Source organism: Acipenser ruthenus, chromosome 6 (genome assembly GCF_902713425.1).
Source record: "Acipenser ruthenus chromosome 6, fAciRut3.2 maternal haplotype, whole genome shotgun sequence".
NCBI lineage: Eukaryota > Metazoa > Chordata > Actinopteri > Acipenseriformes > Acipenseridae > Acipenser > Acipenser ruthenus.
In genome coordinates, this window is record NC_081194.1 from 17,854,409 (window position 1) to 17,879,394 (window position 24,986).

The 24,986-nt window shown below is 38.2% G+C and overlaps 1 protein-coding gene across 3 annotated transcripts in view; it reads right to left on the reverse strand.

Annotated features, from left to right (window-relative positions):
* The window catches only part of LOC117411419 (TGF-beta-activated kinase 1 and MAP3K7-binding protein 2-like), a 40,772-nt gene extending 20,980 nt beyond the window's left edge, over positions 1-19,792 (reverse strand). For all 3 annotated transcript variants that reach the window (XM_034018936.3, XM_034018935.3, XM_034018934.3), the window contains exon 1: positions 19,429-19,792. The gene's annotated coding sequence lies outside the window, so the exon portion shown is untranslated. The remainder of the gene's footprint in view (positions 1-19,428) is intronic.
* Between the last annotated feature and the right edge of the window lie 5,194 nt (positions 19,793-24,986).

Here is a 24,986-nt window from a genome sequence, read left to right on the forward strand (position 1 = left end):
TAGGTAAATCAGCTTACCGTCATCGGCGCCAGTTCTGCTCCGTTGCATCTGAATCAGACAACTGCACATGTGTTTATTCTTATACAGTATGTGCCTATCTGGGGAGTTTTCGCGTTTAACCTGAATGCGGAAAATCTGGTTTAAATCGGGTCAAACCCCAAAAATCAGACACCCTAACTATTAGCTCTTCTGCAGCAAAACTACAAATTCTTTCCACTTTTTTGGGGAATTTACAATCGTTATACTGTCAATAGAACCGCGAACAATAGTACATTACAATAAATGAGACGTGTAATGCAAAATCTTAATGCTTGCAGGACAGCGTTCTATATCCTGAACAGATTATTTTGACAAAAGGAATCACAAGAACCTTACGTTTCACCTCCCCCATCCTCCCGTCTTTGGAGCAGGTAAGCAACATTACTGTCTGATACAGCTTGTTCTTAGAGACCTATGACAACCATATGTTTTAAAAATACAGTGTATGTATAGTAATAAAAAAAGCAAAAGCAATAAACTGCCACATTAATTCATTTTCTGAACATTGAATAGGGCAAAAGACAGTACCTGCCTTACAGTCCAAAGAATTTTAAACAAATAAAGTACCGAATTGGCACTGGCAGTCAATCCTCTAAAGGCTGTTGGCAGGTTCCCCAGATATCCAACACAGCCTTAGACACCATCCTCAAGCAGAGAAGTACACAGCGGCTGTTCTACCCAAGCCTGCACTACAAAGCTAAACAATGTTTGATCTTCCAGGGAAAAGACCTGCAGAGGTCTTCATCACATGTAACAGTAACAAGAATACCCAGTAACCGTTGATCCTTTATTTCATTAGTCTCAAATATTTACAAACACATTTTTTTTCAGCAGACTCCTCAACATCAAGGTGGGGTGAGTATTCCAAACCACGTCATTACATATCTTCTGGTAATCTTACCACACCACTACTGTGTGCTGCCTGAAAATACAGCAATTTATATATATATATATATACACACACACAGTACTGTGCAAAAGTTTTAGGCAGGTGTGAAAAAATGCTATAAAGTAAGAATGCTTTCAAAAATAGACATGTTAATAGTTTATATTTATCAATTAACAAAATGCAAAGTGAGTGAACAGAAGAAAAATCTACATCAAATCAATATTTGGTGTGACCACCCTTTGCCTTCAAAACAGCATCAATTCTTCCAGGTACACTTGCACACAGTTTTTGAAGGAACTCGGCAGGTAGGTTGGCCCAAACATCGTGGAGAACTAACCACAGTTCTTCTGTGGATTTAGGCAGCCTCAGTTGCTTCTCTCTCTTCACGTAATTCCAGACAGACTCGATGATGTTGAGATCAGGGCTCTGTGGGGGCCATACCATCACTTCCAGGACTCCTTGTTCTTCTTTACGCTGAAGATAGTTCTTAATGACTTTCGCTGTATGTTTGGGGTCGTTGTCATGCTGCAGAATAAATTTGGGGCCAATCAGATGCCTCCCTGATGGTAATGCATGATGGATAAGTATCTGCCTGTACTTCTCAGCATTGAGGAGACCATTAATTCTGACCAAATCCCCAACTCCATTTGCAGAAATGCAGCCCCAAACTTGCAAGGAACCTCCACCATGCTTCACTGTTGCTTGCAGACCCTCATTTCGTGTACCGCTCTCCAGCCCTTCGGCAAACAAACTGCCTTCTGCTATAGCCAAATATTTCAAATTTTGACTCATCAGTCCAGAGCACCTGCTGCCATTTTTCTGCACCCCAGTTCCTGTGTTTTCATGCATAGTTGAGTCGCTTGGCCTTGTTTCCACGTCGGAGGTATGGCTTTTTGGCCGCAAGTCTTCCATGAAGGCCACTTCTGACCAGACTTCTCCGGACAGTAGATGGGTGTACCAGGGTCCCACTGTTTTCTGCCAATTCTGAGCTGATGGCACTGCTGAACATCTTCCGACTGCGACGGGAAGTAAGCACGATGTGTCTTTCATCTGCTGCAGTAAGTTTCCTTGGCCGACCACTGCGTCTATGGTCCTCAACGTTGCCCGTTTCTTTGTGCTTCTTCAAAAGAGCCGGGACAGCACATCTGGAAACCCCTGTCTGCCTTGAAATTTCTGCCTGGGAGAGACCTTGCTGATGCAGTATAACTACCTTGGGTCTTGTTGCTGTGCTCAGTCTTGCCATGGTGTTTGACTTTTGACAGTAAACTGTCTTCAGCAACCTCACCTTGTTAGCTGAGTTTGGCTGTTCCTCACCCAGTTTTATTCCTCCTACACAGCTGTTTCTGTTTCAGTTAATGATTGTGTTTCAACCTACATATTGAATTGATGATCATTAGCACCTGTTTGGTATAATTGTTTAATCATACACCTGACTATATGCCTACAAAATCCCTGACTTTGTGCAAGTGTACCTAGAAGAATTTATGCTGTTTTGAAGGCAAAGGGTGGTCACACCAAATATGGATTTGATTTAGATTTTTCTTCTGTTCACTCACTTTGCATTTAGTTAATTGATAAATATAATCTATTAACATGTCTATTTTTGAAAGCATTCTTACTTTACAGCATTTTTTCACACCTGCCTAAAACTTTTGCACAGTACTGTGTGTGTGTGTGTGTGTATATATATATATAATGACTAAATGCAGAATATACATTTGACTTTTTCTTGATTTTTCTTCTCATTTGGTTGCCCAAAATACAGATGGGCAGAACTAGTTGGAAGTGTAACACATACTTGGGAATAAAACCTCTGGAATCCAAAAGAGTTGTGTGTCACATTTCTGAGAAAGGCAGACAAGAACACAGAAGCAGGCAGCCACAGCCACCGTTCACTGCAACCCAACCCTCAGCGGCAACATGACACAGCCAGGCGTCAGTACAGTACAGAGCAACAGAGGAATTTAATGGCATTGCTCAATAACTGAAATTGTATAGGGCTATATTTTTGTGAGTCTGCAGTTCAAATATAAATTAACAGGGCAATTCTCTTTAAAACCGGAAGACAAGGCGTCATTAAGTAAGTCCAGGAGGATAAGAAGAAGCTTGTACTCTGCATTTCTTAAACACTCGTGCTGCAACTTGTTCCTTGTTTCTGTTCCTCCCCAGCTAATTTGTGCAGAATTTCTGTGGGCTATAAAATGCAGAGTTCACCTCAATAACAGTCTATGTGACTGTCTGCTACAGTACATTCCATCCAAGTGTGCATATCGTTAGGTCTTCCTTTTCTTAAAAAGGGATGTACACTGTACATGATTTAAAAAAAAAAAAAACACAGTAAGTGAAAACTCTAGAAAGAATTTTCAGGATATCATTATTTGGCCTATGTTACTGTAGTACTGTGAAAAAGGATGCATACCGATGATCTGAATGGAATTTTTTACATTTTTTTATTTTTTAAATGCACTGGTTACATACAAAGTTAATTCTTAATTATTGTCACTGTTAAAAGGACGTAGGCCATGCTCTCCACCTTTATTTTTGCTAGGATAAAGATGATGTCTGAATATTGTGTTGGTTGCAGACAACAGACTGCATGATTTTAAGATCAACTGTCAACGTTTTCAGTACATTCAGCTTAGCTTTGACCCAGTTTCCCAGGTGTTCATTACTTCTGAACTGTATCTTTTGGGAAAGTAGACTGCAGGGCAGTTGAAAGACAAGTGTGCATATCATACCCACTCCACCCCACCTCCCCTCCCCTCACCCAACCTCCGCTGGGAGTGTACCAACTTTGCTGCTTTGCATGCCTTCACTTCCTCGGAACAAGCCAAAGCATTAGCCTTTATTTTAAAACCACAGCCTTGACTTAATATAGGAATATTCAACAAGGAAAACTGTTCGCCAAAGCCACTAACCATTACGCATTTTTCTGCAAACCATTCAATGTTTAAATTGAACACTCCTCCCCCCTTTACATTTTCAAAAGTCAGATCAAGTGATTGCTATGAAAGGAAATGCCACAGAATGCTTTTCTTGTGTGCAATACATTTATCTTGCCAGTTAACTAGGCTTTCTTGTACAGTAGACGTAGTGTTCCGTGGTATATATCGATATCTCTATGGTATATCAGGATACCAAAATCCCACAATACCTAATAAATTGGGGTGAAATAAAAATATCTAAGTGTTGTGGTTTTTCAATACTGTGTTTTTGTTTTTTTTTAAGCTTTTAAAACAAACCTCTGTAATTGCGTGCTTTAAAAACAATATGAACTAAGCTTACTCGTATCTGTTTAGCGGAAGTGACCAACTACCCTGCACGTTCTGGGAAAATTAAATTACTGCAGCAGTCACGGCGAATGCCGGAGAGAGAAGCTTGATGTGGAACTATTTTGGATTTCAGCCAGATGACAACAGAAACCTGGTTGAAGGTGGACAGTCAAAATGTTGAAAGTTTTAAAAGAATTGAAAAACAAAAAGGAGTCAAAGCCACCACTTTATTGAAACAGCTTTCAGATCACCATCCCGATCTCTTTGACGACATTTACTTTTTATTGTAGTTTCTTCCATTCTTTTAGTTTAAATAAGTCCCAGTGCATGTTACTTTAAAAAAAAAGTCACAGCAAAGATAACACATAACAGGAATGCGCTAGAAGCTGATCAAAAGGGAGTTCATTGATGCTTGTTTATTTCGTCATTACAGTGCATTTGCTAGAAGCTGCAAAAACATAAATTTGCCAACTTGTGTCAATAAAACTCTACCGCATGTCAAAAATGTTAGCAGTGTTTTTATATTCTGTTGGATTTTGCGTTAATCCATATTTTATGTGCATGTAATGTGATAGCTGTGAAACTCCTGTGTTTTGAATTGCATGCATGAGCAGTGGAAAGACCAGAATGAATACAGATTTCATTGCCAGCATATCAGTTTCCCCAACAGAATCAATGTGACGCTTCACCTGCAGAGGAAAGCACAAGACTTATAAAGCTTCAGAGTCACTACGTAAAAGACCGCCAATGCAGACGGCTACAAGTTCAGCATGAAAGCAATAAAAAGTACTAAGTTTATTATAGTAGCCAGAGTGGTTGTCTTTTGTCCAATTTACTTTCTTTGCAAGATTTTTAACAACCAAAACGAGCATTATGGGTCGAATGGCCTTCTCTCTCTAGTACAATGTCTTATGTTCTTATTTAAGGTGCACATGGGCGTTTTTTTGGACGGAGACATTTGGCTTGAATACGCTTAAACAGAATTCTGTTCTAATAGCACATGAGGAAGGCATTGACATTAGTGGCCTGTTTGTTTTAGAGATGTAGCATTAAATAGAATTCTTAACTTTGAATTTTTCACTATTGAATTGCGTATGTTAGCAGCCTTTTTTTTGTGTAAAGTAGTTCTTTGCCAGAAATACGTTTATCCGCTGAACTAATTAAATTATTTGGAAGTGGTGATTTTAAAAATATCTAACAATATACAAATTGTAAAATGGACGCACAGTGTTTAAAATTAAGGAATACAATATTTGTGTGTATTCCCTAAAGAAATACATTACTGTGTCTGTTTAAAAATAAATGTTTTACAGTGTACATGCAATCGATCAGGCAAGTCTAGTTTAGCATTATACTGTGTTTACCCGTTTTACTTTCTGAAAGACTTGAACAGTATAGATTCATGGAGGTACTATGTTGTATTTGACTTAAGAACATAAGAAATGTTACAAACAAGAGGAGGTCCATTTGGCCCATCGTGCTCATTTGGTTGCTTATTGATACAAGCAAGGACCTAATCAAGCCATTTCTTTAAATTTAGTTGTTGCCAATTATTTTTATTATTTTCTCCCAGTTTGGAATGGCCAATTATTTTTAGGCTCAGCTCACCGCTACCACCCCTGCGCTGACTCGGGAGGGCAAAGACGAACACACGCTGTCCTCCGAAGCGTGTGCCATAAGCCGACCGCTTTTTTTCACACTGCGGACTCACCATGCAGCCACCCAAGAGCTACAGCGTCAGAGGACAACGCAGCTCTCGGGCAGCTTACAGGCAAGCCCGCAGGCGCCCAGCCTGACTACAGGGGTCGCTGGTGCGCGGTGAGCCGAGGACGCCCTGGCCGACCTGATTATTTATACTATATTTACTTTAGATCCACAGATCACTGTACAACACTGAACATTTTCCCCTGTATGTTGAAGGTTGTTATACTGTATTGTTATGGTAACTCCAGAGTCTAGGGACGCAGAGTGTCCTCTATGTGGCTAAAAACTAAGACACATCGTTTTTAAATCAAGCGAGGAAGACAGCTGTCTCGAAAGTACACTTGATGCACCTGGGCTCTAGTTATATGATATAGGTATTTCTGTCTTTCCTTTAAGGTCCCCCCCAATAGTGCAATATGTTCCAGATTATGCGATATACTGTAAATTATGCATCTCCCCTTTTATACACCAGTGCTTTGGTTTCTTTTATTTGGCTTACTTTGTAGGCATTGTAGGATAGTTTACAAAGCCCATTAACAGGCATAGTAGAAAGATTAAATAACAAAACTATATAGAAGTCCAGTATTTAAACAATAAAAAGAGCCAAAACTATAGAAGGTGAAATCATACACCACAAAAAATAATAAAATAAATAAAATCAATGCTTTAAAATTTGTCAAACTATATTAATTACATTTGGTTTTGCATCCTGGATAATGGTCTGATTTCCCCAATGTAAAAACTGTCATCTATTCTGACTGCCCAGCCTTCTCAAAATCCCTAGAGGACTAGAATGCTTAGATTCAGGTTTTATATACTGCTAAAGTACTAAACTGCTAGAAATAACAATCAAACTAAATTGTTATTCAATTGTCATTAGCACACTTGAAATACTCAAAGGTAAAAGTAAAAAATAAAAAAAATAAAAAGTATGATTGAAAAAGGCCACTATAGATTAAAAACAAATGGTTGAAAATTGGCTTTAGGCATCCATACCTCAAAAGAAATTTAAGTCAAACGAAGAGTGATGCAACCCAAGAAACCCAAGATTTCCAAATATGCAATTTCTTTTAAGGCTGACTGCCATCCTCTTACCCTAAACTGAACCAATTTTCAAGTAAAAGTACAGCTTCAATTACTTCCTTAAGGCAAGGGATAAAACTTTCAAAAGTGATATTACTTTAAATACAAAATTTAATAAAAAGAAAATTAAAACAAACACAGAAGTAGTGCTTAGGCTCATATAAAATCACTTAGGATAGTCTCTTGTTCATACTCTGAGGAAAACCAGTAGAGCAAAAAACAGAAAAACTGGGAATTACATTAGGGTTACCAGACATCCAGTGCAAACAGGGATTGTCACAGTTTCAGCCTTAATTTGTTGTCCTGGTCTGATACATTAAAATTGTTAATCGTCACGGTTTTGCGATTGTATATACAGGTGCACTCCACTTATAACGGACTCCTAGGGGCAATGGAAATCAGTACTTTATAAACTAAGTACGTTGTAAACACAATTCGAAATGCTGTATGTAACTGCGAACATAAGTACAGTATCCACCACTTACACCATGCAGGGTTATTTCGGGCAACCGTTTATATCAGACAAATAATGTTAGCCGTTCCCATTGATTTCAATAACAAAGGTATCGCTTATACCGCGTTAAGCACATCATATTTCGGGTAAAATCAGCTGTTTGGATCTCGTTGTGTGCCATTCACATAGATTTAAATAACAAACGCACTGCATATTACTTTAGTAATCACTCTTACTAATCCACCAATCAGCTGCTTACACCTTGTTACCTTTCAATACAAACGGCAGCACTTTACTGTGTAAAAGCTTGACAGATTGATCAATCAGCTGTTTGCGCCTCGTTACTGAGCGCTTACTCCTGTACTATACCTTGGCTATTTAATCCCTGCACGCAGTGTCAGGTTTGCAGTTTGAAATAAACAGCACTGACTGCAACAGCAAGCAAGCATGGCTGGAACGAGAAAGGAACGAATTTTCCTGCTTTGTTGCAATATGGATGGCAGTGAAAAATGTGATTGACAAATCGAAAACCCCACGTTGTTTTATTGGAGTTCACCACCTGCCTGTGGTTTACCAGCAAACAGAACTGCCTGGATGACTGGGGAATCTTTTTCTGAATGTCAACATATGTGCGTGCCGCGCTTTTAACACCATGGCGTGCTATGGAGCAGCATCTGAATATAGCGCCGTACTGTGATTTTTTTAGAAAACGGTGACAGTTTGCCATACATACTTGCAAAAAAAGACCGTCCAGATGCTTATATCAGAGTTCTCCGGTGGAAACAATTTGCAGTAATGTAGCCTACCTGTACTGTACATTTCTGCACAAAAAAACACAACGCTTGTTTGTTTTGTTTACTGTACTGGTGATTAGTGGACATTTTGAACTTCAGGTTATTGTACATAAAATAGAACCTTAGAGTTACGAACACCTTGGGAATGGAGGTTGTTCATAAGTCTGAAATACCCGTAACTCTGAAAACTGAATTTTCAATGGTTTTATTAAAATGTGGACACCTACACTCTCAATCTGGCAAATACTACAAGTATACAGTAATACAATACTCATATCATTATGGTTCTAAAGTCTTTAAAACAGTACTATAAAAATGGAAAAAAGCTACATTTAAGTTACCACTGAAATCGTAACTCTAACAAAAACTCAGGATTTAAACATCCATGAAAACCTGGGCTAACGTTGTGCTTGTTTTAAACAAAATGCATTCGTGCAGCTTGCCTCCTCTGGCTTGGGGGTGGGCGGGGAAACGGTGCTTTGTTTAAAACTAAAATGTGTGGGGGTATTCAACCCCCACACATTAATATTTGGTAGAGCCACCTTTCGCTGCAATAACAGCTTTAAGTCTTTTGGGGTAAGTATGTACCAGCTTTGCACACAGTGTCGGAGTGATTTTGGCCCATTCTTCTTGGCAGATTTGCTCCAGGTTGTTCAGGTTGGTTGGACGACGCTTGTGGACCGCAATTTTCAAATAGTGCCACAGATTCTCAATGGGATTGAGATGAGGACTTTGACTAGGCCACTGTAGGACATTGACCTTTTTGTTCTTGAGCCACTCCAATGTTGCTTTGGCCTTGTGCTTGGGATCATTGTTCTGCTGAAAGGTGAATTTCCTCCCAAGCTTCAGTTTTTTAGCGGACTGAAGCAGGTTCTCTTGCAGTATTTCCCTGTACTTTGCTCCATCCATTCTTCCTTCAATTTTAACAAGATGCCCAGTCCCTGCTGATGAGAAGCATCCCCACAGCATGATGCTGCCACCACCACCATACTTCACTGTAGGGATGGTGTGTCTTGAGGCATGGGCAGTGTTACGTTTGCGCCACACATAGTGCTTTGAGTTTTGGCCAAAATGCTCTATCTTGGTCTCATCTGACCACAAAACCTTTTCCCACATCGCAGCTGGGTCACTCTCATGCTTTCTGGCAAACTCCAGACATGCTTACAGATGGTACTTTTTGAGTAACGGCTTCTTTCTTGCACCCTCCCATACAGGCCAGTGTTACGCAGAGCTCTTGATATGGTTGACTGGTGCACCATTACTCCACACCCAGCCACTGAACTCTGTAGCTCCTTCAAAGTGATTGTTGGCCTCTCTGTGGCTTCGCTCAGAAGTCTCCTTGTTTGAGCACTGAGTTTTGAGGGACGGCCTTTTCTTGGCAGTGCCTGGGTGGTGTGATGCAGCTTCCACTTCCTGATTATTGATCCAACTGTGCTCACTGGGATATCCAAACACTTGGAGATTATTTTGTACCCTTTCCCTAATCTATGCATTTGTATTACTTTATCTCTAACTTCTGTAGAATGCTCTTTGGTCTTTATTTTCCTTAAGATTCACAGCCTGACCGATGATCCTTCAACAGTGGGGGTTTTTATCCAGAAAATGTGACAGCAACTTTAATGGTTCACAGGTAAAGGCCAATGGTAAGGTAATTGTGTCCTCGTTAGGGCAATTTCTTTCATCGGTGTAAACTGGGAGCTTCCACAGCACAGGGGTTGAATACTTATGCAAGGCACTGTGTATGTGTATGTGTGTATATATATATATATATATATTAGCTCAAAGAGCCAGCTGCCCAACGTTTCGATATGTTGTACATATCTTTCTCAAGGGAGTCTCAAGGGGCATACGAGACCTTAAATCAGCACTGGAACAAAGAATATACACACACATATATATATATATATTAATATATATATATATATATATATATATATATATACACACACACACATATATATATATATATATATACACACATATATATATACACATATATACACATATATATACATATATATATATATATATATATATATATATATATATATACACATATATATACACACATATATATATATATATACACACACACATACATATCATTTCTTTATTTTATTTTTTTATTAAGTACAAAACTGCATCATTGTGCTCTACATGTGACTAGCAGAGTAATGTATTAGGTTGTTTTGGCTCCATTCAAAAATAAGTTTAATCATTCTGATTACGAGTGTGTACCATATGTTAAAATGGCAATAGCTGATCTAATCTGGCTTTCTGTACATTTAACATGTGTTGACTAGATGACAATATAAATAAAATAAAGAGTTGTTATGATCTGCAATAAATTCACCCAATGTTTAATTTTTAAACTATCATTGTGTTATTATGTACTGTTATTTTAATGGCTTTAGAGTTGTGTATATCTGGACAGAGGGTGAAGCTCTGACAAACTTGGTCAGACACCAAAATTCAAACTGGACAAAACACAAAACAGTAAAATATATTCAGTATTTTCTTAAATTACTTTGTTTAATGCCGACAGAATTGCGTAAATTTGATTATACTCCTACTGTAGGCATTTAATACATGTAATAATTAATTAAATTAGCGAAGTACTCCCCCAGTGCTTTCTTCAATAGCAATATGCAAGAAAAAAACCCAAACACAACTAACGTTAGTTTGCATCCAAACGAACTTGGTCCCTTTGCTCGCAGATAAAGTGTTTACAGCAAGCACATGGGTACATTGTTTCAAACTAAACGAACCAGACCGAGTCCGTTTGAAACTGACCCAGTGTGAATGCAGCCTTAGAGCAATGCTGTGTACTTCAGAGTTACATCACTTAGTTACATATTTATAAGAAACAACACCTTGCTCATCTTATTTAAAGAATTACTAGTGGTTATTTAATCCAGTAGGAATAAGGCATGACAGTTGTTAAAACTGAATATTTTCGGGGTGAGGCACCATAGGTGCTGCTCGACAGGGTAGGCATTCTGGATAACTGTAGTGAACAAGCACAAGGAAGAAGCAGTAACACTTGCAGCAGAGTATTTTATCACATCAAAAAACATTTTTATTAACAAAAAAACACTGTGACACATGGAAACGACAACATCTTATCACAGTACCTGCTTTATACAAAGCTACTGTACTGTGACAAGTACTTCAGAAGCAGCCCTAGGGGTGCTGAAAGGGAGTCAAACCTTACCAACATATTTTTAAAATTGTGGGTTAAGGACTATTACATTTAAAAGTATTTGTTGCAACTTTCTTGCAAACATCTTTCTTCAACTTGCAGTCAACAAAAACGCCTGCCTTTCTGCGCAGCGTGACGGAAGTAAAGGGGGAGTTGTATATAGAATATCTATGATCTCCGTCTCTCTTCGCAGTGACCAGCAACGTAGTTAGCTACGTTCCTGCTAGCCGCTCGCCACAAGCAAAACGTTTTCCCTTGTGGCTCAACTATTTTCCCCCCAAAGTTTGCCAAGGTGGCAAAGGCTTTGAAAAATGTAGGCCTACTTGTGTAAGACTGCCAGCACATTCAACGTGTACTGGTAGATGAATAAATAGACTGTATAGTTTGATTTCATTTTGCCAAATGAAAGCCCTTCAGCTTGATCAAGTAACATATGCATGCCACAAACGTTGTGTTTGGCGGGAGGACGGAGGCTCTAATTAGAAACAGTAAGCGGATGGCGCTGCTTGTAAAAAAACACACACACATGGCATCCAAACAGATTTTTTTTTTGTTTTTCAAAATGTGCTGAAATACATTATGGAAATAGTAACAGAATGAATTCAAAAGAGGAACAATTTAATAAAAGAATAAACATTTATTATTTTAAAAAGAAGGATTCGTCTCACTATCATTTATTGAGTTTTAATGTCAGAATCGGTGCAATATTATTGTCAGTAGTCCCAGGTGAAAGAACACGGTAAAAACAAAAAAAACAATTTTTTAAACACAGTAGTGGCTGTACAATCCTAATATTATTAATCACATTAGTACAATCTTATGTAACTAGAGCTGTGGTTGGTCAGGGAGGTATTAATATTAACACACACTAATAGCACTGTCTACTGGCACAATTTTGCTTTACCGTTCTGTAGTGGAAAGAAAACCAGTGTCAAAATAATGTAAAGGATTATGCAGTACATGAATATCTCTGCAAACCTATTCAGAATTTAGGAAATCTATAACAATTGTTTGGTTCTAGTTTTGTAAAATTAACAGGTGTTTTACCTCTTTAAATAAACAGCAGTTAAAGACTGGAGTAAGCGCTTATCTGCTACCATCCATTGACTTCCTCCATAATTCTTGAGCAGCTGAAGAACATCCAGCTAATAAGTTAGGTCCTGTATAATAAGATATATTTACATTGTGCCCCAAATCTCTGAAAATGTGCTGAGCGCTCTTCTATGCTCAAGACTGTAAATTATAAAATACATTTATTTCCTTGTGTGGTGTTCAGAACATGGAATCCGTTTCGAGACCCCTGATTTGTGCTTCACATTTCTTTAAAATCCCCTCAAGGGACCTTGAGAGCAAGCGGGTCAAAAGGAATCCTACCCTGTGTGTAGTACCTTTACTTTTTACAAATTAAATATAAAACTCCAAGTCATCATGCAAGGTGTTATTGATTAAATTACAGTGCCTAGGGCAGTCCAACAACTATACCATAAATTTTCTTTAACTGGAGGGTTCTACTTGTAGCCAGGTATAGAACAAGGGGAGACAAAAGCAGATTAACCCTTTAAGGACCGGGATCATGTTAACATGATCATACTCAAGTGGGATTCTAGGACCGCAATTGTGTAAACACGATAAAAGAAGCTGAACTATGAGTCCCACAACTAGGGTTAATGCAACCTTCTCTAACAGGACACATAGCAAGTCTACGTTTACGCCAGGGGTCTCTAACCCTGGTCCTGGAGAGCTACTGTAGCTGCTGGTTTTTGTTTCAACTAATCTGTCAGTTACTTAATTGAACCAATTATTGGCTTAAATAGATTAACAGGAGTTTCAGATCTTTAGCCACGGATGATGTAAAGACACCTATAAAAACTGCTGGATAGGGGCTCTCCAGGACTAGGGTTGGAGACCCCTGGTTTAGGCCATATTGCCTTTGAAACAACTGCATTACAATGGGCTGGGTGGTACAGGTTAATCCACCTCATGTACTGTTGAACAAAGGTTTGTTGGATTGTTTTTGCTAGGAGTGAGGTGGTACACTGGTTTTGCGGTTTACCAGAGTTTAGGTACTGATACCGTTCCTGTTACTCTACACCGCGATTAGGGTATACAATGGTTAATGCTATATATTCTGTGTTATTATGGCAACAGACTCCCTAAACTGGAAAAAATAAATACTGATATTTATGTTCATACGTCAGAACATGATTAACATTGTGTTCATATTAGGACTCCTTCCTATGTCATCACCTTCTCCAGTGTGCAGTCAGTGCCGCTTAATATCAACAGCTGCCATATTACAACAAGGACTGTAAAGTGGCCTAACAGGCTACATTCAAAACAAAGATGTGGACAATTCGGGGGAAAAAAAAACAAACAGGTTCACACCAATAACAGAACAACTTAAACAAACGTTTTTAAAAGAGCAAGAAAATGAAAATACGGACATAAACTGCAAGTAATATTTCCGCACAAAGAGAAAAAAAAGAGAATTTCACCAGATGTCTGAAAAAGCCCTGCACAAACACCTTTTGAATTTCATCTTAGCAACGTTGCCCGTTACCTGTGCAGACATAACTATGAATGCAGAATTTTTCAGAGCAGCCTGTCGTAGTGTACACAAACAAAATAAACTATCTGCCAAACAAACACAGCTTAAGACAGAAGGTAAAAGCAACCAGTCGTACAAACAAGAAAATACATAACTTAACCAGCGGTGCCACTCGTGTATTATGGCTCAAAACCAGCTCGAGACATATTATTGGGTGGTAATATTCTCTGACCCATATATTATACTATTTGTTTGTGGTCCTACTGTTATGAACAAAAGCGAAGGAAAATACCAGTTTCACATGAACATTTTTATTCAATGTCTTATTCAAGTCTCAGTACTTCTCAGCTTTCTCACCTAGCCTCACACTTGAACATTCCATCCACTTCTACCTTGTTGTCAATCACCATTTTGCCTTTTTCTGCTGCAAACATGCTTCTTAACCAAGTGATGATACTTGTAACCTTAGCAAAGTGTCTGAGGAAGATCTTTTTGATAATGGTTTTGAAGGAAACAACGACACAGAACACAAGTCTCAATAGCAGAGACAAGCCACTGCAGTGAGATAGCCTACTTATGCTCACTATTTACACTATTCCAACTTTTTTAGGTAAGTGAAGAATTTTTTATGGTACAAACTCCACCTGTTTAGTAATCATTAGTAACAGCATTGTAAAATTACTTGTGAACTGTAGACATAAATCCAATAACATATGTCTTAGTATTAATTAATTTTTAAAATATGTCTGTATACGTATTTTATTTACCCTGTGCCAAAAATAAACAACTCATCTCTGTTCTTAAATTACTTATATGAGTAAACGTTTGTGTTTTAAGCAACAACCGATCAATTCCGAATTCTGTTTACCGTCAGCTGAACAAAGTACTTTATTTCTTTACATTATTTCTTTTCTTACTTATTTTATACGTTAGAATTTTTCGAACAAACTGCAGCTCTACACTATTTTGAGCAAATTATATATCTTACCAGAATAATACATACTACGGTAGTATAACATTGTACAACTTTACAGTGTTCTTTTAAATTCTGATTGTCAAAAAAAATCATTATAAAATTGCTATGCCTTTTTTAAAAAAAAAAAAAAGCACCTAAAAAGTACCGGGGTGAGCGACTAATACACTGGTGCGGCGTATGCTCTAGTGTGTGTGTAATATTAAAACTACTGTACCAGCACCACAATGGGATTACTACAGCCATGGTTATGGCTCACACAAACTTAACTGTCAACAACCCCATTATTTTTTCAGGATCTACGGCACTCAGGTCACGTTGTTGGGGAGAAACATAAAACCACTGTCCTAATTAAAAGTTTTAATTTGTTACTCTCAATACCCTTAGTCATTTTGAATGTTAAACATAAGCTTTCAGACTGACCTCCACGACCCAGATGAGCCCGTTCGTGGAGAAAAAAATAAATAAATATGAAAACAGTACAGCTATACAGCTTCACTGTAAACACAACAGCTGTCAGTCTATGAATTTACTTTTTCCCCCCACTCTCCCAAGCCATTGATTTGTCAACAGTCAGACTGAATCGCCCCTGGGATCTGTAGCAAACATCTATTGGTTAGAAAGCCGAGTAAACTTATCAAGTCTTCTGTTCATTGTAACTGCAATGGTATAATAATGCAGGTGGCTTTGAGACTGGATACAAGACAATTAGACAAAAAACAAAACTGCTACACACCAGGTTTGAAATTGCATGTTGCTGAATTTGCCAAAATGCATGGCAATCGCAATGCTGAAAATAACAGTACATGACAACAGACGAAACAAAGACAAACCTAAAATGGCGAAAGAAACGAGCCGATAGGAGGAAAGTGTTTATGGCCTAATGTAGAAAACATTCTGTTTGAATGGAGTACTTTGAATGACTATACATACTGTAAATTGTTCTACGTGTCAGTGCAAGGCAGTGGTACAATTGTAAAGTATGGTTATGGTTCTCATTAACAAAAAAAAAAAATGTATTTGTACAGCTGGAAATTTAATGCAATTGTAATGCAAACATTTTTGTTTACTGGTTATTAGATGATGCACCGTTAGTTTATTTGCTTTTTTTTTAATGGATGCAAGCAGCACTGTTTAATACTTTTCTTTTAAATTTGAATTAATACAACAAATTTCTAAAAAGCCAATGCAGCTGGAACTATTGTCCAAGTATTGTTTTGGAAAGAAATGTTCAATAAAGATGTTTTTGAACTTGTTTGGATAAAATAAAATAAAACAGGTCAATACAGATGTGATGTGGCATGTCTAACGTGATTTTACGCTCTTAATTACTTTTTTAAATTTTAGAAATTTTGAAAAATGGAATAGTTTCTAGCAGTTCAACTAAAAATGAACTGTCAAATTATTAATGGAATAAAATGTTGCAAACAAGGGTTATTTCGAAACTAAACAGGTGTATCTTTCTTTATCAGTGTTGAGCATGTAGGAAAAAAAACAATTGTAAAAAAAGTATTTTAAAACACCAAAAAAGTACTTTTCTAAAATTTAAGTCTCAAAAAAGGGGGAGCGACTAACGGCAGTGTGACCGATAAAACAATTTTTACGGTATATCTTTCCGTGAAAGGAAGTGTGATTGTGTTATTTTTTGTGAATTACAGTAATTTACAGTATTATTTCTCCATGTGTGTATGCCTTCATTCTATAACTTGCATGATGTACTGTAGACTGTAATATTAAGGTTTAACTTACCACAGTATTTTTTTTATTTTTACTTATTTTATACCAGCCCATCCCTAATCTCTACCCTACTACAGTTATTTTTTTTTTTTTTTTTGTATTCCTCCAAACAGATCAAACCTATTTAAGTGAGTCATTTCTAGCCAGGAGGAAGCTACACATTACAATAAAACAAAATAAATAACATTTATTACAACAGCAGTCCAAACAGCAAAATGTCATGCATCAAAACAGGCTTGGTAGCTTTTCTAACAAGTTGTGCAATGCTGCGGTGATGCAAAGACAACATAGTGATACATTGCGCCACCTCTCCTATAAAGTTAATCAAGACAAAACCAAACATGCAAGATTTATTTTATTTTTAATTACACTGGGGTACCCAATTGTTCCACGGACAGCCATATCCTTTATATTCAGACCACAAGTTAGAGATGTGCCCACTATGTCCTTCTGTATGCAGGAAATTTAGACATATTTACAGTCTTATCAGAAGGCATTCTTTTCTGATTCTTAGAACTTCGTAAACATATCACTGCATTATGCATTTGAGTTGGTTAGAATCAGTGGGATATTTTAAATTTTCCCGAAGCTGCGGAAAAGTAGACATTTTCTTTTATTTGTATGCAATCATAATTATATTAAAAACACACACGTCACTTTACTTCTTCTGCCATGCCTTCCGTATACTAACAAAAAAACATATCTGAATTGAAGTCACTTGTTGAGCGAAACAGCAGTCAGCATTATTGGTGCCAATTAAGGGAACAAAACATCAAAATATTCAATGTTTTAATAATTGAAAAATAAAATCTTTTAAGTTGCTGAAAAATGTAATGTGATTTTTAAGTAGATACATTATTAGCACATTTAGGGGGTCCAAGTATATACCAATTATAAGTTAGTACAGACTTAATTAAATTCAAATTTTAATAAGTAGTAACCCTGAGTCTGACCCTCTTTCCTAACACCCACTTACCAATACAGATAAATAAGTGAATATCACACCATGAGATCACTTAGTCAGAAAATATCACTTGTTAGCTGGATGGTACTTTGGGTACAGTAGAGTACAGTACATAAAGCAATATGACAATCTGTTTCCTGAATCGCAAGCACCATAAATACTGTATGCATCACATGCAACTGCCAGAATGCCAAAGACAATGCAGAAGCAAAGGCTATGCAATTTGTTTAGTCACTGGAAATTAAAACATCTTGCTGAAATGACACATGGGTTGTTAAAGTGAGATTTAATATGCCCTTATGAATCAACTTTTTCACAATTGGAATCTAAAACTGTACACAAGTTTTTAAATGTTTATATTTCAATCTCTGGGTTTTTATTAAAATGGAAACTTTAAGGCTGAGCTGGGATTTCTCCAGTTTTCCTAATCTGGATATAGAATACTAATCCTGGCAGAATACACACATAGGAACCATTACAATTTTAAACATCCTAGATACATTTAGATTGGTTACATTCCTTCCGTGAATGATTCTTTACCATTGTATATTATATTAAAAATTTCTGACATGAATGCACGCCTGTTAAAATCTACATTTAAAATATCGCAAAAGATATTAATCATGGTCAACAGATAAGAGACTTTATTTTGATTATTCCAAAAAAAAAACAAAAAAAACAATGGTTTAAAACAAAATGCTCACTAACATACATGTAGGTACTAGTATTATCAAGTAGTTACAGAAGCCGACACAATGCATCACTTCTTAAAAATTGTGTGTTTTACCAAATCCCACCTCAAAATAACAAAATGTTTTACATCTCCCTAAAGATCAAACGATGCCGGTAAAATATTATTTGTATATAGAAGAAACTGGGCAGTCTCTATTACAGCCGGTCTGTCCACCGCCCACAGACTGTACTGCTTTTCAGTTTGGGGCCTGCCAGCTGAGTAGAGCGCCGGTGGAAACTTTTTTTAGTGTAAGTTACTGATTAGGTATATAAATAAAATGATCGAACAGCAAGCGCTGAGGTTCACATAAGCCATTCGCCCCTCTTAAATTGTGTGTTGATACAGCTTCTGGATTTCTAGCCCCACTTCGTGAAGTAATTTTTCTTTTCTTTTTTTTTTTTTCAAATCTGTTTAAATTGTGTCAATGTTACAAAGGAACTGGAATTCAATTTAACTTTACTACCAGGGTAAGATGCTGCTACTGAGGCCAACAAAGGAAAGTGGAAAATGTGTTTCAAACTTTCTAGTCTTCGACTTTGAGCACCACAAAAAAAAAAACAGTGTACTCAGCGAGACTTTACGCATCAAATGGTTATCCTAAATAATTTAGGCGTTCCTCCCAACTCTGCAATCTCAAAAAATAAACACATGAATTCATACACACACACACACACACACACACACACACACACATATATATATATATATATATATATATATATATATATATATATATATATGCACGCAAATAATAATAATAATAATAATAATAATAATAATAACAACAACATTAGGTGCAAAAAACAAACACATTTATACAACCACCTGCATAATAAAACAAAATAGGTATGTTGCGGTTTCTTTTTTTTTAACCACCCTTTCTCCCCTCTCTAGTAACGCTTTCTAGAAACTCACACACACACCTGAAAAGCTTAATGTTTCATAAAGTCTTTGCACCCTGACGCGCATCGCTACGCAAGTTTAAGGGGAAAAGGTTTAGCAGCGAGCGGGCCTGTAGACCTTAGCAATTTCTTACCGTCTCCGCCGCCGCTCCCCGGGCCACCTTCAACACCCGAGACACCGCCACCGATTCTCCTCAGGGCCGGGGGTACTGTCAGAGAAGCAGGGAGGAGGAACTTTGGAAAGAGGTAAAGAAAACAGCACCTTGGCCTTCACCGCTTTCCTGGAGGAGGAGGAGGCAATAGCACGCCGTAGCCCCCGCTGCTTTAAATTATCGGGTGTTATTTTGACAGTTCTTCTATTTTTTTTTTCTCCCTTTACTTTTTCTTTTCCTTTCTCACTTCCAGATCCAATACGAATCAAAATAGTGTCACACAATATGGCGACTACCACCTATCGCGAGATTTTTTTTGGCCTAGGCTAAGGGGACAATTTAGGGAAGGAGGGGTTGTAAGTAAAGAAAAAAAAAAAAACTTGCAAAATTTTATGTTGTTGTTGAAGTAAATGATTAGACACGTGAGTATAGATTTGCAGAGGGTTGGTAGGTTTTTAGATACAGTATCAGGTGAATTTCTACTACTCCTGTCTGTTGACACAGATTAAAAAAAAAAAAAAAAAAAAAAAGGTCCCATGCAGATTTGGAGAAGCGAATTTAAAGTAAATTGCAAACGGGGTTATATTTTTTTACAAAATAATATTATAGAATAACACTAAATAAAGTATATGTTGTTACTTCATTTGTTACAGATGACATGAGCTGCGGAGTATGTCTTTATATGTTATGTAAGTACGATATAAGTATCGTTTATTATTATTTTAATAAAACAAACAAAAAAAATCCCATTATAACAACAGAAATCCAGCTCTCTTCCTGTATTATTGCAGCGCCACAAAATGTATTTTTTTAAGAAGGGGTTGTGTTCTTTTTCAGCATCTCTCCCAAAATGCATCGTTACAACATTTACTGTCTACTGAAAACTGTGTATTGTCAGATACTGCATATATTGTATTTTCTAGCATTCTATAAAATTATTGCAGTTGAAATACAGTTACCAAATATGTACATCATAGTGGAAGATTATATTATTATTCTATAACTAATATATATATAAAAAAAGTTTATATAAAAAAATTGTTTAATATGCCATAAAGGGAACTGTCTGACCTTTTGATATGGAATTAAGGTATGTTATGTACAGATATGTGTTTTCATCAGTGTTTTACTCAAAGAAATGTGCACTCAAGTTTCTGGTTGTGAAATCTTAATTAGCTTCTTGCAAATCACATGTTACAGTATTGTAACCTTGTGGCATCTTATATTTTGTATATATTTTTAAATTGATTTCCATTAATGAAGCTCTACTTTGGCAAGCATTATTCTCTTTCTGCAGTTATACATTGGGTTTGTCCAAGGGTGTCCCCTTTTAAGACACATAAAAAAAAAAAATCTAGACCATATTTTCGAAGTGTTTAGTCCAGTATTTTTAATTGACCTGTTTTTGAAAGAGGCAAAACATCTGTTCATTTTACAAAACTAAAACCAAACAACTAAGTTATATATTTCAAGTTCTCTTAAACACTCTCAGTGTGTTTTGTATCTCCTTATGTAACCAACATTATTTTTTTTGTCCTTTAAAAAAATAGGAGTTAAATTAAAGAATGGAGGACAACTTTGAAAATAAGGCCCTACATCTTTTTAAAGGAGGTGGGGTTAGTGGTTAGGTTCTCAATCCCTCTCCAGTATCATTAAACTACATTAGTGAATACAAATGCATACTTGAACATACTCCCACTCATACAAGGGTTAGACACAAAAAAGGAAACACATGTAATGTGTACATGTGCAGATCCTGGGGGGTGGGGGGTTTGGGGTACCGGGGGTCCCCCCCCCCCCCCCCTCGTTAAAAAAAACCCCAAAACTTTTGTATAAGACAAAATGAAAAGAAGTAGTTACTGGATCGACTTTTTATACCACTAAATGACTGGAATCATGACATCTAGTGGCAATTTTTAAATTTTATTTCCGTGTCAGTATCTGTCCACAAGGTCTTCCCGCTAACGCTGCCCCGGACCCTGCCATAAAATTTCAGAGCCAGACAGACTGCGTCATGGATTGCAAAAGACAAGGGTCGATGTTGGCCTTTGTTTCAAAAAGGTTTGTTCGTTACGTGCATTGTACTTTTATTACATGCAATCATAAATCTAGTGCAGAATTTACATTTAAATTTAATCCAGGGCTTGTCATGTCTAACACAAATTCTGCTAAAATATAGATCAGATTGGTGGTTGAGTTATTCTTAATAATTTTCCTTGAATGACGACACAATACACAGTGCTCCAACATTATAGAAAAAAAAAAAACGGTGTATTTCTTAGTTATGTGAGGAATGGATGAGTCATTAGAGGAGAGGCTCCCAATGACAATTATGTTAAATTTTATTTGTAGTATGAATTTCGTCGGAGATAACAATGCTTAATGTTGGACCAGCATTGTTCTAAACAAGCTACAGTTCACGTCTTGTGTCATTTGAAAACCAGATTTTCCAATGACTCAAAGAAGAATGTGCAAGCATTACTTCAACTGATTCCTGAAATTTTGATCAAGTTGCCTCTGAACGACATTCCACTATTGGCATCTGATCTCAATCTCTACCAGAATGACATGCCACGATATGAGAGTCTTGCAATACAGCTAGAAATGTGGAGAGACAGGTGGATCAGAAATGTTGATACGTCGCACCAAATGCCAAGCAGTTTGCTCGCATCCTTAAGACACTGTGATAAAGAATTATTTTCGAACTTGTACAAGCTGCTGCAGATCATCAGTTTTTTTTTCTGTGCTTCGACGTACCAAAACAGTGCTAAGGTCTACGATGGGGGAAGATGGGTTGGCTGCTCTAATTCTAATGAACGTGCATTATCACATGGATATTGATGTTAACAAGGTTGTTGAAAGATTCATAAGAAAACATCCTCAACGGCTGTTTTCGACGATTTATGAGAAAACCAATCCATAATGACATATACAGCTAGGCTATATACAGAATGCACCCACGGCATAAACCATGCAAAAGAAAGAATACACTGTACAATAAATGTCAAAGTATTGTTTACTTTAACGGTATGTTTCGTATCAGGTATCCCCCCTTATGACAGTCTTGACCCCCCCCTTTCATGAAAGTCTGGATCTGCCCCTGTATGGGTCACACACATTTGTAGAAATGGGATGTCCCTTACATTACTGATTAATTTCTTACACAAATGGCATCCCAGATGTGTATTCCAGCAAAGCTGCATGTCCCTGTTGACAGTCAGTTTCAGTCACTGTGAACAAGACAACAAATTTGGCAACATTTTATAGACGGTTGATAGCTGGTAGTCGGTTGATCAGATAATTTGCGCTCTACCAGGTAAACTAAAACTTTGGTGCTTTCAGTTTGGTCTACTGCCGAGGTTGCTGTGGCCACTGACTGTGTACGAGGTTTCTTTGACAACAGTAGAGAAGCTGGAAGCTTTAATCAGTTCATACATCAGGAAATGGTTGGGAGTTCCACGCTGCCTCAGCAGAGTGGGACTTTATGGTAAAGGAATACTGCAGCTACCAGTCTCTGCTCTAACCGAGGAGTTTAAGTGCGCCAAGGTCAGACTGGAAATGACATTAGTAGAGTCACGCGATAAATGCGTAAGGGAGGCAGCACCTGTGTTGAAAACTGGAAGAAAGTGGGCGGCAAAGAAAGCTGTGGAAGATGCAAAGGCTGCCCTTCGAATTGGTGATATCATGGGGCAAGTTCAGCATGGAAGAGGGGGTCTTGGTTTCAGTTCAACTCCTCCTACATGGCACAAGGCGGCCCCAGCTCAAAGGAGGAAGCTGGTAGTCAACGAGGTGCAAAAGCAGGAGGAGAGGATGAGGTGTATAAAGGCCATTTCCCAGGCCAAACAGGGAGAATGGATGAGATGGGAGAGTGTGGAACAACGCAAGATTGGCTGGCAAGACCTATGGTCAATGGAACAGAGCAGGATCAGTTTCCTCATCAGGTCAACATATGATGTTCTCCCATCACCACAGAACCTAAACCTCTGGGTAGGAGAGGATCCCTCATGTCCTTTGTGTTCATCACCTGCAACATTAAGGCACATTTTGACAGGATGTAAGGTGGCTCTTAGCCAAGGACGGTTTACTTGGCGCCATGACCAGGTGCTGCGATGTTTGGCCTTAGCATTGGAAGACAAGCGTAACATGACCAATAAGTTGCCACCTGTTCCATCAAAACATTACACACAAAAGACAACATTCCTCCGCCCAGGAGAGCAACCACCAACAAAAGGTGTTAAAACCAATCCTCGCCCAGGACAACTGGAAGCTGCTAGAGACTGGAATATGCTGGCAGATGTTGGTCAACGGCTTATTTTTCCACCTGAGATTGCCACCACTAACCTTCGACCAGATATTGTCTTGTGGTCTGGATCAGCACGCCTTGTTCACCTGGTAGAGTTAACAGTGCCATGGGAGGATGCTGTAGATGAGGCGTATGAGAGGAAGAAACTGCGGTATGCTCAACTAGCCACTGAAGCGGAACAGCGAGGATGGAGAGTTCGGGTTTACCCAGTGGAAGTGGGTTGTCGAGGATTTGTGGCACACTCTACAACCCGGTTTCTCAGAGACGTCGGATTCAGTGGCCAAGAGTTGCGTCGCACAGTGAAGAACTTATCTGAAGCAGCAGAGAGGAGCAGCAACTGGCTGTGGTTGAGACGGAAAGATTCTGGCTGGGGACAGGTAAGTAAGCTGGGCTGAGTTGAGTGGGGGACGGAGGGGGGTGATGCTGGGACGCCAGAATCACCGTCGAGCCCTCTTGAGGTGTCGTGGGCTAGTCGACGAAACACTGAGGATGGAAGGTGCCCACTTGAAAACCCCAGAGATGTACCCTACTTAGCTCAATCCAGACGGTTGTCATGCTGATGCGCTGGGGAGGCCGCACTTTGGTTGATCCCCGGAGCCAGCATCGCAGCCGTTGTGTGTGCTGATGCGCCAGGGAGGCAAAATAAGCTGATCCCTGGAGCCAGCATTACACTTCAGCCATTAACACCAGACAGAAGGATATCTACATCATCATATGGAAGGAAACGTAAATGGAGGGAGACACATATGGATCACATTAGTTTACTGTAAAGCTACGTCTTAGTTGGTGCTTATCTTGGCGAGAGCCGAGTTCAAATCAGCATGAAGTTTTAAAATCTACTCTCGTGTAATGGAAATCATCAGTGAGACATATAGAACATGCAGTCATCCCTATATTCAATCTCCTAAATTAGGTGAATAAGTCATTTTTGTGACTGAGCTAACCCCACATTTTCTATGGATCACAAAGTGACAAGCTGCTCATGAAACATGTGGTGCATAAGGTCAGCAAGCGTGAGTGGTTGTCATTAACATAAATGAGTGTGAGAGGAACAAGGAAATGACCCAGGACCCAGGGTACCAGGCTTTACAGGGATACTGAGAAAAAGCCATGCTCCACAGATGAGGCATGAAGGAGCAAAGGCAAAATACTCTGTGTATGAACAGAAAATAAAAACAAACAGAAACACATGATCACTACAACAACTATGACAAGAGGAAGGAGTATGAATCAAATT